General features: G+C 40.8%; 1 protein-coding gene across 2 annotated transcripts in view; it reads left to right on the top strand.

Annotated features, from left to right (window-relative positions):
• The window catches only part of ostn (osteocrin), a 74,489-nt gene that overhangs the window by 37,972 nt on the left and 21,021 nt on the right, over positions 1-15,496 (top strand). Inside the window, exon 1 of one of the 2 annotated variants that reach the window (XM_037546844.1) lies at positions 5,038-5,110. The exons of the other annotated variant lie outside the window; for it this stretch is intronic. The gene's annotated coding sequence lies outside the window, so the exon portion shown is untranslated. Of the gene's footprint in view, positions 1-5,037; positions 5,111-15,496 lie in introns of those variants that run through there. 2 annotated transcript variants of the gene reach the window in all.

The raw sequence follows: 15,496 nt of genomic DNA, 5'->3' as shown, positions 1-15,496 counted from the left end.
AGGTTAGTGCATCCTTTTGTCATTATGTTTATAACTAAATGAAACAATCTATTTAGAGTTTAATTGCAGTTTTACACTGTAACTGGCAGTTATATAATGAGATCCAACGGCTCTTCAGCAACCATTCTGTGACCCCCATTATTTCAAAAAGTGGAGGGGGGAAAAACGTGTCTCCTCCTGTACCCCCTATATTTGCACCAGTGTCTGTATGAATGACTTCATGTCCTAAAATGGCATAAAAACAATTTCAGTGTTCACTGAATTATAGGTGTGCAGGAAAAGCAGAGATAACTTATAACCTCCTGCCCCATGCACAAACACACTCATTTGCTCTTCTTGCATAACTTCCCCATTCTCTGTCTCTCTATCTGTCTCTGTCTGAATCTGGGGTAGGAGACACCCTGCAAACCTGTGTTGGGTGTGTGTGTGAGTGTGAGGGGTTAATGTCCAGGATTTCTCAGGTTTTTTTAATGCATGATTTGGAATAAAGCTCTCATTCTGCTGATGTACATTAAAATGCTGAACTCTTTTGGAGAAATAAGGTTCTGATATGAAGATGACAATATGTATGTGTGTTTGCATGTGCAGGGTTCTGCAGGTGGTAATTGTAGGGTTAGAGTGACTTTGTGAAGGGTTGTGGGGGTGGCTGCACAGGCAGAAAACGGGCGAAGAACAACAGAAGAACAAGAGAGGCTCGAGAGGCAGGAGAGACGTGGGTGTTAGTGTTTATTGCACCTCGCTCTAACACACAATTAAACAGCTTAGAGTTCTCCCTCTTTTCACCTGACACCGCTCTCCCTATACACCGTGCGTGTGTGTGTGTGTGGGTGGTTTTGTGGGAGTGTTAGGAGGTGGTGATAAAAGATCTATGAGTAATCATTTTAAATTGCTGCATTCTTTCGATGTATGTGCTGAATTTGAGTTGTTGATTTTAAATAACCCTCTTTCATTTATACAGTCACTGCCAAACCCTGCCTACAACCTGTGATTTTTAATTTGATCGTTACGTTTGATGACTTGGAAGCAGAAATACTAATACAGTCAACGGTCCTGTCTTGCAGGTCAACTTGATCCTGGAAACAATAAAACACTTCCTCCGTCTTACACAGATAAGATTTTTTAGCTCAAATGAATGGACCGTTAACGTTTATAGATTCGCTGGGAAGTTGATACTTTTTGTAGATGCTAGTAAGATCCGATTTTTTAACTTGCACTGACCAGCTCAGCAGGTAGCCGACCAGGGAGCAGGCTCCTCTAATTATATTCAGAAATTGTTACGTTGAAATCGTTACTACAAAATCAACACACATGTAGCAGATACAAAGTCAATATTTCCAACTCCTCCGAGACCATGGCCCTCTCACGCTCTTCCTCACTTATGAATTCTTGTTACAAGAGGACAGCTGGAACTTTACTGTTTGCTATTGATCAGTTTGCTGCTCGTTGATTGATCCGTAGATCCATGGAGCACCGTCTTTAAGTCTGTTCATGGTGCTGAAAGTATTTCACTTAAAAGCCATTTTAAAAGAATGAAGAAGAGGATTCTGTCATAGCAGCTGGGGTTCAGAGCTCATCCTTCAGTACAATGGGTGGTTCAAAGGGTCAGACAAGGAAAATACGTTAACACGCGTTATTGACAGGTTATCTTTAAGCGTCCTAACTGTTCTTCTGTCCTCTTGTCCCTATGGCTAAATCAAGAGTTAAGTAGAATGTAGGTAAAATGTAAAAAGCATTTGTGCAGAATTTTGACAGACGTCTTCATCAGGAGCTTATTCTGTACAGTTTGTGTGTCTGTCCCATTCAGCCTTTAAAGAGCTGCTTTAATTAAAGGCAGAAATGGCAGCTTGGGTAATTAAGGGCAGAGCTGTTTGTCAGGTTCCCCATTGTGATATGAATGGCGGTTGTTCACTCTCCACCTTCCCTAATGCTCCAGCTTACTCCCTCACTGTCTGCCAACCAGGCAGCCTGCCTGTCTGTCAATCTGTCTGTTTTTAAGGCCTGTTCCACTGCCTGCATATGTTTTATCCCTGTCTGTGAATGTAAGTCTGAGAGTGGGGGAACAAGCATGTTACGGCTGAAAATGTGGAGAAATGCATACGATCAAACTCGAAACAGCTAATGTGAGTTTACTTACTTTTACATGTACTCTTCACATGTTTATCACTCACTATTTGTGTGCATGGACGTCTATCTATAAATGATTGTTCAGCCTGATCTGAAAGATCTGAAGGTGCACTCCATACACTTTGTCTTCACTACAGGCTTTTTAAAGTTTGTCCCATTTTTCAAACATTAGGTTATGAAAAGTCTTAGAATGAAACTATGTACCTTTGTGGGAAAAACATATGTAAGGTACACAATTTGACCTTAAGACTGTCGCTGCACCTTTTGAGGGATTTGCATTTTCATTGTACCTTGAAAAATACAAATGTACTTGTGCAGTACCTTTTGTCTGATTGTGCAGGTATGGGCTTTGCTGATCACTGAAGTTTATGTGTCTATGAAAGTTTCCACTAAAGGTTGTCGTGTAATCAGTCATAGTAATAATTCAACTTATATGGTTTAGACATGAGCTTAATCACTGTTTTAGGTTTATACATTCATTGGAACTTTCCACGTTTTTCTCGGAGTGATTTGTGTTACATTTTATTGCGTGTTGAAGCAGAACTGATACATTAAGTATATTTAGCATGAACGCATCTGTGCGTGAGTGAGAGAGGGTCTTGAGTGAGAAGTCTTGTTTTGCTCTCTGACCATCCCGTTCACTCCCAGAGTCTGAGTCCCTGAGAACAAATACATACACGCAAACTCACAACTTCCATCACCCATTGAATGCATACTCTGTGTTAGCTTCAAAGAGTAGGCAATTGCAGTAACTCCACAAATTATTTACATCCATATGAACTAGCTCACTGGCACACACACACACACACACATACACTTCATCTCCCGCCGTAGCCTCCCTGCTCCCTCCTTGGAGCAGTTGGGCAGTTAATTGCTTGCACTCAGGGCTGGTAATGAGAGTACAGGTGGAGATACCTGGGCGTCCAACCCTGCGCCCCCGGCCCAGCTGTCCTGCAGCCTGGCCTCTTTTTCCCCTAAACACCCCCACAGAGAGCCCTAATGACCAGCCGAGGCTGTTCAGGGTTTGTTGGCCAACAACCCACACTCACTGGGGGCCTGCAACCTGTTGCTGAGTTTGTTAAGGGCTACATGAACTTGTTAAAAGCAGAGGGAAGGTGCATGTGTGTGCGTGCGTGGAAATGTGTGCTGTGTTCATAATTGGAATCTTTTATTCTTTATGTATGATGTGTTTGTGTTTATGTACTAGTTGCTATGCTATTAAGATTGCAAGTTCGGTTGCCATTTATTTACTATTGTTAGTCGTTTGTCATGCACAAGCAAAATATTAGAGATATCATTATTGCTGTCATGTCGAAACCTCCGAAATCGTTTCTTCTTTTTTTCTTTGCTTGATTGTTTTACATCACTTGAAAACACCAGTTGCCCTTTCATAACCCGCTGTGTTATGAAAATTATATCATTTTGAATGGACCAATAGAATTGGTCCAACATGACTTTGGAATAAGGGCTTACATATTAATGTACTGTACGTACTGAAGTCCAAAATGATTCTTTTTTTCATAGTTTGCATTTTGGACATACAAGGTTTTGCTAAAACAATATTATACTTTGCTATTATCATGACATGCTCAGTGGAAAACATCCAAACAGACAGAAAAGCCCAAAAAGTACAAACCTTTTGCATGCCAGCTAGCAGTCCACACATCTCTTCAATGGTGATGGTCCTACAGGCCCAATGACTGAGAATTACATGCATCATTTCGATGTCAAAACAAAGTCAGCATCACTTTTTGACTTCTTCACAGGGGTCCCCCTCTTGTCCCTCCTGCCCTCCCCTTTCTTTAAACCCTATCTCATTATTAACACCCTCCCCCTCAAAGAAAATCACCACCCCCACATCACGATTACACTCTAGACGCGTGGAGAGGCTGACTCAGTGGCCGGCTTGCGCGCTACCATGCTAAGCCTCTTTTACCTGAACAATGGTCTCCAGCAGAGCCTACACTGCCAATTAAGCCCAACGCTCTCTCCCGCTCTACAGCCACCACGGCGCTGAGCCTGGTCCTGCCTCACTGACTCCCTGCTGGGCCCAAGCGTACTGCAGACACACACAACTGCCCTAAACGCCCTCCTTTTGTGTGTGGGGAAGAAGGCCATATTGGTTTCAGCAGGACGCGTGTGGCCCCCCCACAGACGAACCTGCCGCCATGTGGATCAAAGTGCCGCCGGTTGACTCTGAAGGCTCCCCCAACCTCCACTTCCACTTTCCACAAGTTTACTAGCCCTCCCTGTCAAAACGCTTTTGGTTTTTCATTGTCTAACCCAGCCTCTCAGCAAAATATTAACCTTCTTTCAAAATTATGAGTTTATAAGCTCTTATAGTGTAATACCATAAGTCCGTAAACCCAAAGGGCTTGTATGTGTGCCCACTCACTAATTCATAATCTTTTTATTAGTGTTCTAGTAGTTACCAAACTGCTTACTAGTAGTTACTGAATAATTCATAGTAGTTACTAAGATGTCATAAGCTTAATAATGCATAATAGGCCACAAAATGTTTAAAGACTTCATCAAATGTGAAAAAGCATATAAAAGGTAAAACTGAGCGCTGATTTTTATTTACGGGGCGGCATGGTGGCGTGGTGGGTAGCACTGTCACCTCACAGTGAGGAGGAGTTTGATTCCCTGGCCGGGTGACCGGGGTCCTCTCTGTGTGGAGTTTGCATGTTCTCCCCGTGTCTGCGTGGGTTTCCTCCGGGTTCTCCGGTTTCCTCCCACAGTCCAAAGACATGCAGTCAGGCCAATTGGACATGCTACACTGCCCCTGGGTGTGAGTGACTGTCTGTGTCTGTCTGTCTGCCCCGCGATGGACTGGCGACCTGTCCAGGGTGACTGCTGGGATAGGCTCCAGACCCTGAGGGAGAAGCAGCTTATAAAATGGATGGATGGATGGATGGACGAGCGACTGAGAGCGTGTCACCACGGCAACGTTTTATGTGCTATCAGCTTCTAAATTGACAAAGCGGTAAGTGGCTGAAATATCATGGCTTCTGCTGGTTGTTTCGTCTGCGCAGAGTGTGGCATGTTTAGCCTAATGCCCTTTTCCGCCTGTGGCTGTGTTTGTGCTAAGTGCCAGCTAGTTAGCTGTTTGGCGGAGAAGGTGGACCAGTTAGAGGTGCGCATCTGGGGGTTATTAAGGGATAGGCAGCGTTAGCAGCTCTGGGTGCCCTAGGGAGAGTTAGCACCCCCTCGACTCCGGCGTCAGAGCCCTCACAGCAGGGTGAATGGATGACGACTCGGCGGTCTAGCCAGAAAGCTAAGGCTAATGCTAACGCTGAGGCCAAAGCTAGCCCACCGGAACACCACGCTCCTCCGATTGGCGTGTCAAACAGCTTTGCCCCACTCAGTGAAGCACCCACTGTGGAGCCTATTGAAAGCACTCTGGTCATAGGAGACTCGATTAGAATAGAATAGAATAGAATTCAACTTTATTGTCATTGCGTATGTCGCAGGTACAAAGCAACGAAATGCAGTTTGCATCCATCCAGAAGTGCTTAGCAGAAATATAAATATGTGTGTTACAATGTACAGTAAGTACAGTATATATACAGGTTAAACATATGAGGGGGTATGAACATGAAGGGGGTTATACAGGTTATAAACAAGAATGTACAGGTTATAAATATGAAGGGGGATAAAGTGCTATGAACAGGTTATAAATATGAAGGGGTATAAAGTACTATGAACAGGTTATAAATATGAAGGGGGATAAAGTACTATGAACAGGTTATAAATATGAAGGGGGATAAAGTGCTATGAACAGGTTATAAATATGAAGGGGTATAAAGTACTATGAACAGGTTATAAATATGAGGGGGTATAAAGTACTATGAACAGGTTATAAATATGAAGGGGGATAAAGTGCTATGAACAGGTTATAAATATGAAGGGGTATAAAGTACTATGAACAGGTTATAAATATGAAGGGGGATAAAGTACTATGAACAGGTTATAAATATGAAGGGGGATAAAGTACTATGAACAGGTTATAAATATGAAGGGGTATAAAGTACTATGAACAGGTTATAAATATGAAGGGGTATAAAGTACTATGTACAGGTTATAAATATGAAGGGGTATAAAGTACTATGAACAGGTTATAAATATGAAGGGGTATAAAGTACTATGAACAGGTTATAAATATGAAGGGGTATAAAGTACTATGTACAGGTTATAAATATGAAGGGGTATAAAGTACTATGAACAGGTTATAAATATGAAGGGCTATAAAGTACTATGAACAGGTTATAAATATGAAGGGGTATAAAGTACTATGTACAGGTTATAAATATGAAGGGCTATAAAGTACTATGAACAGGTTATAAATATGAAGGGCTATAAAGTACTATGAACAGGTTATAAATATGAAGGGGTATAAAGTACTATGAACAGGTTATAAATATGATAAGTATGTACTTATGAACAGGTAGAGTACGACACGTGACGTTAGCTACTCCTTTAGGGGCGCCAGCGGTTACAGTTAGATGTCTGTCGGGAGCCAGAGCGCCGGACATTAGTGGCAACCTTAGATTAGCTGATAGGACATATTCGAGGACAGTCATTCATGTAGGGGCCAATGATGTCCGTCTGCGGCAGTCTGAGGTAACTAAGGCTAATATTAGAGAGGTGGTTAAACAGGCCCAGACGATGTCCGATGCCGTAATCTGCTCTGGCCCCATCCCAATGCGGCGCGGCACTGAGGCCTACAGCAGGCTTACGGCGTTAAACTGCTGGATGTCCAAGTGGTGTCCCGAAAATCAAGTGGGCTTTATAGATAATTGGTTACGTTTTTAGGGCAAGCCTGGTCTCATAGGTAGGGATGGTGTCCACCCCACGCGGGAGGGTGCTGCCTTACTTTTGTGCAGCACAGCTCATAGTCTTTTAGTTAGTCGGCAGAGTAGTGTAAACCGCTGCTGACAGTCCAGAGCCGGGACCAGGCCACAGACAGACAGGCTAAACTGTCCGCGATCTGCCTTGAGGCGTCACCCAAGATCAGCTTTATAGAGACTGTGTCTTTGCCCCGAATTAAAACTAAATTTAATCATAGAAAAACTCAATCAGTCCGTTTAAATAACCTAATCAACATATATCCATGTTCTGATGATAGCACTAACACTTGGACTACTCAATATAAGATCACTAAACTCTAAAGCAGTCGTCGTAAATGAACTTATAAGCGATCATAAATTTGACTTTTTCTGTCTTACTGAAACGGGTTAGACCAGATGAATATTTAGCTTTAAATGAAGCCACGCCTACAGGCTATAATTATGCACATAGGCCTAGATCATCAGGCAAGGCAGGTGGAGTCTGTGTAATCTACCAAAATACTCTTGATATTAGAAACAATGCGACACTTTTACTTCCTTTGAAGTCCTTTCTATTCACGTTACAAATCCAGTCACAAAAAAGACGTTTTCATTATTTAACATTTACAGGCCACCAGGGGGCGACTCTGAATTTATAAAAGAATTTAGTGACTTCGCTGCAAACCTGGCTGTGTGTAATGATAAAGTAATAATTGTAGGGGATTTTAATATCCACTTTGAGAAGGTAGACGATCCATTAAAAAGGCATTTACCTCAATCCTAGACTCTGTTGGTTTTACCCAAAATGCAGCAGGGCCTACACACGACTGTAGTCACACGTTAGATTTAGTTTTGACACGAGGTCTTAACATAGACAAGCTTAATATCCTACCACAAACCTCAGCGATCTCTGACCATTACTTAATTTCATATGAGCTACGACTTAGCCATAATATACATACGTCCCCTTGCTATTCAACAAAGCGCTCAATAAAACCTTCAACCGCCCTACAATTTATAGAAAATTTCCCAGAGCTATCAACCCCAGTCTCCACTCCATCAGACCCAATGGAACTAGATTTACTAACCGATTATTTAGAAAATACCTTATGATCCACTTTAGAAAATGTGGTACAACGATAAAACCCGGACCTTAAAACAAACAGCTTGGAAACTAGAGCAGAAATGGCGTCAAACCAAGCTGGAAGTGTTCCACACTGCCTGGAAGGACGGCCTTATAGAGTATAGAAATGCCCTCACTGAAGCTCGCTCAGCATATCTGGCCTCGCTGATCGAGAATAATAAGTATAATCCTAGAGTTCTGTTTAATGTGATTTCCCAAATCACACAAAATCAGGCAGGTAATGAACCAGAAATCCCAGCAACTCTCACCAGTGAAGTTTTTATGGACTTCTTTAATAATAAAATTTAAAATATTACACAACAAATTCAACCCTCAGTATCAAATTCAAATCCAGCTTGGCTGTCATCTGACTTGGCTGATATAAAACAAAACACAGCTGTAGAAAAGAGCCTGGAAACCTTTCACCCACTCCCACAGCTGGAGCTAGAGAAGATGATCTCTTCCTCAAATTACACAACCTGCACTCTCGATGCAATTCCATCAAAATCACTCAAAGAAGTACTGCCAGTTATTATAAACCCTATCTCAACTATTGTAAACTCGTCCCTTAGTCTGGGCCATGTTCCCAAAGCTTTAAACTAGCAGTTATCAAACCTCTGATCAAGAAACCAAATCTTGATGTCACCGTTTTGTCTAATTACAGGCCTGTTTCTAACTTACCGTTTATATCTAAGATCTTAGAAAAAGCTGTGGCCCAACAACTTAGTTCATATCTACACAAGACCCATATATATGAAAAATTTCAGTCTGGATTCAGGCCACACCACAGCACTGAGACGCTCTAGTTAAGATAACTAATGATCTTCTTCTCGCCTCTGATCAAGGTTACATATCTCTCTTAGTGCTACTTGACCTCAGCGCGGCTTTCGATACAATAGACCACAATATTCTCCTAGAAAGGTTAGAAAACATGGTTGGAGTCACAGGGACGGCCCTATCATGGTTCAGATCTTACCTATCAGAACGTTATCAGTTCGTTAGGGTAAACAATTTATCTTCCAATTATTCAAAAGTGAGATTTGGAGTTCCGCAGGGCTCTATATTAGGACCATTACTATTTACACTATACGTGTTACCGTTAGGCACAGTTATAAGTAACCATGGCAGTAACTTTCATTGTTATGCAGACGATACTCAACTGTACATATCAGCCAAGCCTGATGACCAATACAGGTTAAAGAAAATGGAGGACTGTGTAAAAGACGTGAAAGGCTGGATGTCACGCAACTTCCTCCTATTAAACAGTAACAAAACAGAGGTTCTCCTTCTGGGTCCTAAATTAGCAAGAAGTAAATTACCAGATTTAATCTTAAATCTCGCCGACTTTCCAGCCGCACCTGGATTAGCAGCAAAAATCTCAGCGTTACAATAGATTCAGATTTATCATTCGATCAACACACAGGCGGCATCACTAGGACAGCTTTTCTACATCTTCACAACATCGCCAAGATCAGAAATGCCCTGTCCCTGCGTGATGCAGAAACACTAGTACACGCCTTTATTACTTCCAGGCTAGACTACTGTAACGCGCTACTGTCAGGATGCACGAGCAGGAATTTAAACAAACTCCAACTAGTCCAAAACGCCGCAGCCAGGGTCCTCACTAAAACTAGAACATCTGATCATATCAGTCCAGTGCTATCATCACTTCATTGGCTGCCTGTTAAATTCCGTATTGATTAAAAATCCTTAGATTGACTTATAAAGCCCTACATGGTCTCGCTCCCGAGTACTTTCAAGACTTGTAAGACTTGGTGAGCCTCGTTCCTCCCAAGGTTTCTTCCTCAGCTCTGAGGAACTGATTTTTCCTTGCCACTGTTGCCCCTGGCTTGCCCACCTGGGGGGTTTTGTACATTCTTACAGTCCTGTTAATACTTTGACTTTTCTGAAATTTTGTAAAGCTGCTTTGTGACAAGATCCATTGTAAAAAGCACTATACAAATAAATTTGATTTGATTTGGATGGATGGATGGATGGATGGATGGATGGATGGATGGATGGATGGATTTTCACTTAAGTAAACTGCTAGTTCTGAAGTAAAGTATAAATACAATTTGAAATTCAGAATCAAAAGTGAATTTCAATAATATTTGCCCATTTCATTGAACTTGTTAATGTTTTAAAGTTCCTTTCCGAAGATGTAAAACAAATCAGTTTGTTTAAAAATAGGGCCACATGGATAAACTTTTGTAATAAAGTAGACTAGTGTAGTTTTCATTGTATAACACAAAGATATAACACATTTGGGTATTTTTAACATTTACAAGAATCATCTGAATGTTTAATTTTGACTGCCACCTGCAGCTCTCTCAGATTACACTAGGATGCTGTAAAGCACTGGTGGGTTGGCAAACAGTTCAGGCTAAGAAGAGGTCATGTAGGTCATTTTTCTAAGGTTCTTCTTTGGAAACTATAGATTTGAAGGGTCAGGTTCAGGACACTGTCTTTGTAAAAATAGACTTTAGTGTCTGCAAAAAAGATGTGATCAAAAATATGATAGTCAGTAGTTAGTAAATGCTTCAAAATTGTGTTTGCAAGTCTTTGAGATTTACCACCACTCAATTCCATGCATTTAAAAGCAAGATTTTTATTTACTTTATTGATCAAACATGATTTAAAGATTTTGTTAAAAAAGTTTTGTTAGTTATGAATTTTGAAAATTTGCTCCATTAGGTTCTTAATCATGTTTAAATGCAGTTAACTGAGAATGACTGTAAGTGCTTTTATGTTTAAAACATTCAGTCAGTTTCCAAAATTATTTTTAGCAAAATGAGATTTTACGTGGCATTCTGGTATTCAGATATTTCCTAATTAAACAAGTTATGTCTCATTAACATCTAAAAAGTCTATTTGCACGAGCCAATTTTTTTACGATATAATAACATTAAACAGTTATAATGAAAATGAAAAATGTAAATGAAAGTCATACTCACTATTTAAGATGGAGAAAGTAATTGGAACCCAACTTTTGAATTTTGCTTATTTGCATGAATTAAGGTTTTTTTCTGTTTTTTTTTCTCATGAACATCCATGATATCCCTAGACAGGTCTTAGGTGAACTCAGCTGGGAGCAAAAAGAGAACTCCAACCTTGATTTGCCAAAAAAGGACCGCAGTCATGCCAATGGCTACTGTTGGAAGCCTACATTGATGATCTTTCAGAATGAAATGAGAAAAGCTCAGAGTATCGTGAGGCAGGAAAAACAATGTCTATGATTAAATAGTTTGTGATGCAGGTGATGCAATGACTGTAAGTAAGTACAGTTTGAGACTGTGCAGCAGCTGCAGTATCATCAGCAGGGTCAGTAGCATGCAGGTATGGCTTTCTACACAGCATTGTACAGGAAGAAGCTCCATGGTTATCAAACTGGTCCAGAAGGCAGGCAAGGAACCTAATTGAGCCAGATGAAACAGTTGCATCTGACTGCAGATGCAGATGGGCAGTTGTTCAGCTCACCAAAGAAACACAGACAGTTACCTCTGTCATGAATGACTGAGAACAAGAAATAGTGTTAACAGAGTACAGCAATGACTCTGACAGGCCTAACTATTACGGCCTAACTAAAAGGGAGAGCCAGAAGACGAAGGAGACCTGACGGTTCCCTGAGATGTCAGCGCTCCTCATACCCACATAGTGTGAATAATACCATCAAAAAATGTTTAAAGGATGAAATATTTTAACAAAAATGAACATCATGAAGAACAAGGAATTCAGCAAAGCCTTTTTTGTACAGAATCCTCAGTTTCTGAATAAATACGTGTGTGTGTGTGTGTGTGTGTGTGTTGGCCGTTTGTGGAAAGTGAGAGTGGAGATTATAGAAATATGATCCTTCCGGAAACCTGCCTCTTTACATGGAAGCGTTCCATTGTCTTTATGTCAATGAAACTATTAGATGGTCATTGAAAAGTGGGATTGCAAAGGAATGTTTCTAACGCCCACCTGACCCAGCCTCTCCTAGCCGCAAGCACCTTCGTCATAAACTTTACCTGCCACACTAAGATGGGCTCATATGACACCTCGCACCAGACGGGACGCCCCCCCCCCCCCCCCCCCACCGCCCACTCACTACCCTTCTAAAACAATAGGCCTGCTGCCTAAAGATGACCTCATGCCATTCCTGCCCTTTGAATGGCTGCTGCTTTGGTCACATGACCTGGCTGAAATTCCTGCTGGACAAAGCTTTCTACAGGAGCAGCAGAGCGTAAGCGATAGGAAAGAGTTCCTGGAAGACTGGCGGGCAGCAGAGCGCAACCAGAACGCCTTTGTCTTCAGTCCACTCCCTAAAGTGTGCTTGCTCAGGTTAAAGCGCTCTTACACGGGGGTCATGTCACCTGACCCAAGGAACAGCAAGTCCAGAGAAGCCTTGCCAGTTTCCAGCTTAAATAGTTGTTAATCAGCCAAAGACTCTGCATAGCAAAATAAATGGGACAAGAATGAACGAAAATGCCATAGTCACTTTAAGCATCAGACCTCAATTCAGCTAAATTCTACATGGATTTCACTCAGCCACATGTTCACACAGGTACAGGTCAGTTAGGATTAAAGAGAACACATGCATGTATGGATTCATTTAATCATATGTTACATAGAGTTCCTGCTATCCACTAGTTCTCTGCTCTGCACCAAACTGGCCAACACTCTCCATGGGGAACAACAGCAAACATGTAATCGTGTTCTAATCCTGAAAAAAATGTTAAACACTTTCAAATCTGCCCTCGAATCTCTCAGTACTTGCTGCTAATATTAACATGCTTTTTTCAAATGCTTGCAGGAGTCTCACGACTAAACAGTGTATATTGTATGATCTCGATAAATAAGGTGTTTGTCTTCGGGCTTCATAATTTACCTTAACATTTGGATTTGAAGCTAACATTGTTGGTCCTAAACCCATCAGTTCAACACCACTTGTTACATTTTACTACTTAAATAAAGCCGCACCCTGTGGTTTCTGTGATTCCTGTGATGTACAGTTTAACTTATTCACTGCAACTGCATGAGTCTTCATTTTCAATCCCATTGTTATTAAATGTTAGTAACTTGTCAATGAGCCAAGATCTGGGTGGTGTCTCATATTTCTTTAGTTTTGCACTCGAGCTGCAAGGCTAATGCGCCTAACAAGTAATGGGACCCTACCAGTTAACTTTGTGCAGACTGGATTATGTGTAAACTGTATGATTTACTGGTAATAGGCTATGAAAATGGACAAAATTGTGGGAAAGTATTTTTGTTCAAATAATACAGCTGGGGTGGCTATGCATGTGACTTTGTTTGCTATTTTCAAGAAATCCAGTAGATTCGTCATCATGAGAATCATCATTATTACTAAAATGTCTCTTTGGCATGCAAACCAGCACCATTGATTGCAGTAGTGGCACCAGAACTGCCATCGTGTATGGACACTACGAATGTGCATGTGGACCAGTTCCTGATTTTGATACAGCCAACAATGAATAATTACCATAATGTTATAAGCATAGCAGGCCTGAGTGGTCTACTGCAGAATGATGTATCGCAAACGTGTCACAGCTACAGTTAAAATTGGACTTTTAATTGATGATGGATGATTTGGTTGGATGCCAAAAATGGAGTCTTGAATTTGTCCTATTTTTGGAATTGATGCATTTATTCATTTCCGAGTGGAAAGTTAAATTGAGTGGTCATTTTGAGAAGAAACCAATTGTAAAAGTTGGTGGGCAAATACCACTGCCAATGATAATTTGCATGCCTCGGTATACAGTGTGAAGAACAAATTAAAAGGACTGTAAATTCTGTTCAAAAAGATCTTTTCCATTTATCTACCAGTAACTCTTTATGCTTGGTAACTCTTTTTTAGAGACATGTGCAACATTATCACCCTCTTGACAACCTTTGCCAAATGAATGACTGAACCTGTTGAAGGATGCCCTCATTGTTTGTTTGTGTGTTTGCTTTGTTTTTTTGCACCAGTGTGTGGCACAATGCGCTTTTTACGGACGGGCTATTGTCATCGTGATGATCTTGGGGAGTGTCTGTAGGCCCAGATAACCAGGAGCGCTCTTTGAACTCAACTTACTTTGAAACTTTTAAGATATATCAGGTGGATAATCTGGCCCAACAAAAGATTTAAACTGAATGTCTTTTACATAATCACATAATTGATAGCTTGCAAAGCCCTCACACTCGTTCAGTAGGCTGAACATTGACAAGAAAAAATGGAGAACGTCATTTGACAGTAGGCGTAGAGATGGCGAAGAAAGGTAGAGAAAGGCCAAGGTTGAACAGTGTCATCTTTCTAATCCTGTGTTCACAAGGTTGCCCTTCTGGTTCACCCCGACATCCCACCACAAGCCTTATCTCTTTCCTATCTGTCACTCCTTCCCATTCTTTAAGAGAGACTGTAATTCCAGAATTACCAATAGGCTCTAAGGACTTGTTTGTTCGCCGGCTTAGGACGTCACTTCATATTATTGTTGCAACATTATACAGTCGTATCAAACTATTGGTAATTTGATGCTCTGTTGCCATAATTGTACTCTTCAAAAGCTGAACTAAGCTTTTTTGTTTATGTGTTGAATGCTTAGTGCATGACTGTGATCTTGGACTATCAGAGAGAGAGTCTTATTACAGTACCTATGTTTATACCATTTGAGTATGATTAAATCGTTTACTTTTGCTCAGTTTCATTTAACAAAGTATTTCACTTTTTAATCAAACTTCAACTTGAACTGGAAGTGATAATGCATTTTTCTTCCATACTGTGACGTGTTTAAGAGTGAAACATGATACCAAGTTGATGTCTGTGTGTTGCGCTCAGTGAGAGTTGAGAGAAGGGAGCTTCTGCATTTGTCTTATTAAGTTGTAGTCAGGAGCAACGATGGTAATCAAGATTATTATTCAAGTCTGTGTAATTTTGGGGGAACAATTTGAATGTTTGCTACTAAATATTATCTAAATATGTAACCTATCCATATATGTATAATGTTATTAATCTAGATCTTATCATCTGCAAAAGTGTACACCGTTACAAAATTCATACTTAAATGATAAGCCACTGCACTCAGGACATGCTAGGTCCATTAAATACGCTCTCTTAAATACACCACCTTATTTGAACATTTTAATGGATGGTTTTTTTGTAAATGACATATCTGAGTATGAAGAACCTTTTTTAAGTTTAAAGAATCTCCACATCACCATGAGTCAAAGCTAAGAACCATTCAGAAACCTTTATTTTGAGAGTGTATATGAAACGGATGTTTTTCTATTAGAATTTAAAGATTTTCCGTGACTCCTGGGATATTTAGATTAAGGTGGTTAGCTCTTTTTGCTCTCTGTTTGTATGTGCATGGGATCTTTGTGTGGTGAGAAGTATTTGTGCTGTAGGGTGTGAAAGTTTCTCTCTGCTCCCTCTGGTTCACTT

The sequence above is a fragment of the Pygocentrus nattereri genome, chromosome 17 (assembly GCF_015220715.1).
Source record: "Pygocentrus nattereri isolate fPygNat1 chromosome 17, fPygNat1.pri, whole genome shotgun sequence".
NCBI classification, from domain to species: domain Eukaryota; kingdom Metazoa; phylum Chordata; class Actinopteri; order Characiformes; family Serrasalmidae; genus Pygocentrus; species Pygocentrus nattereri.
This window is presented reverse-complemented; position numbering and strand designations above follow the sequence as displayed.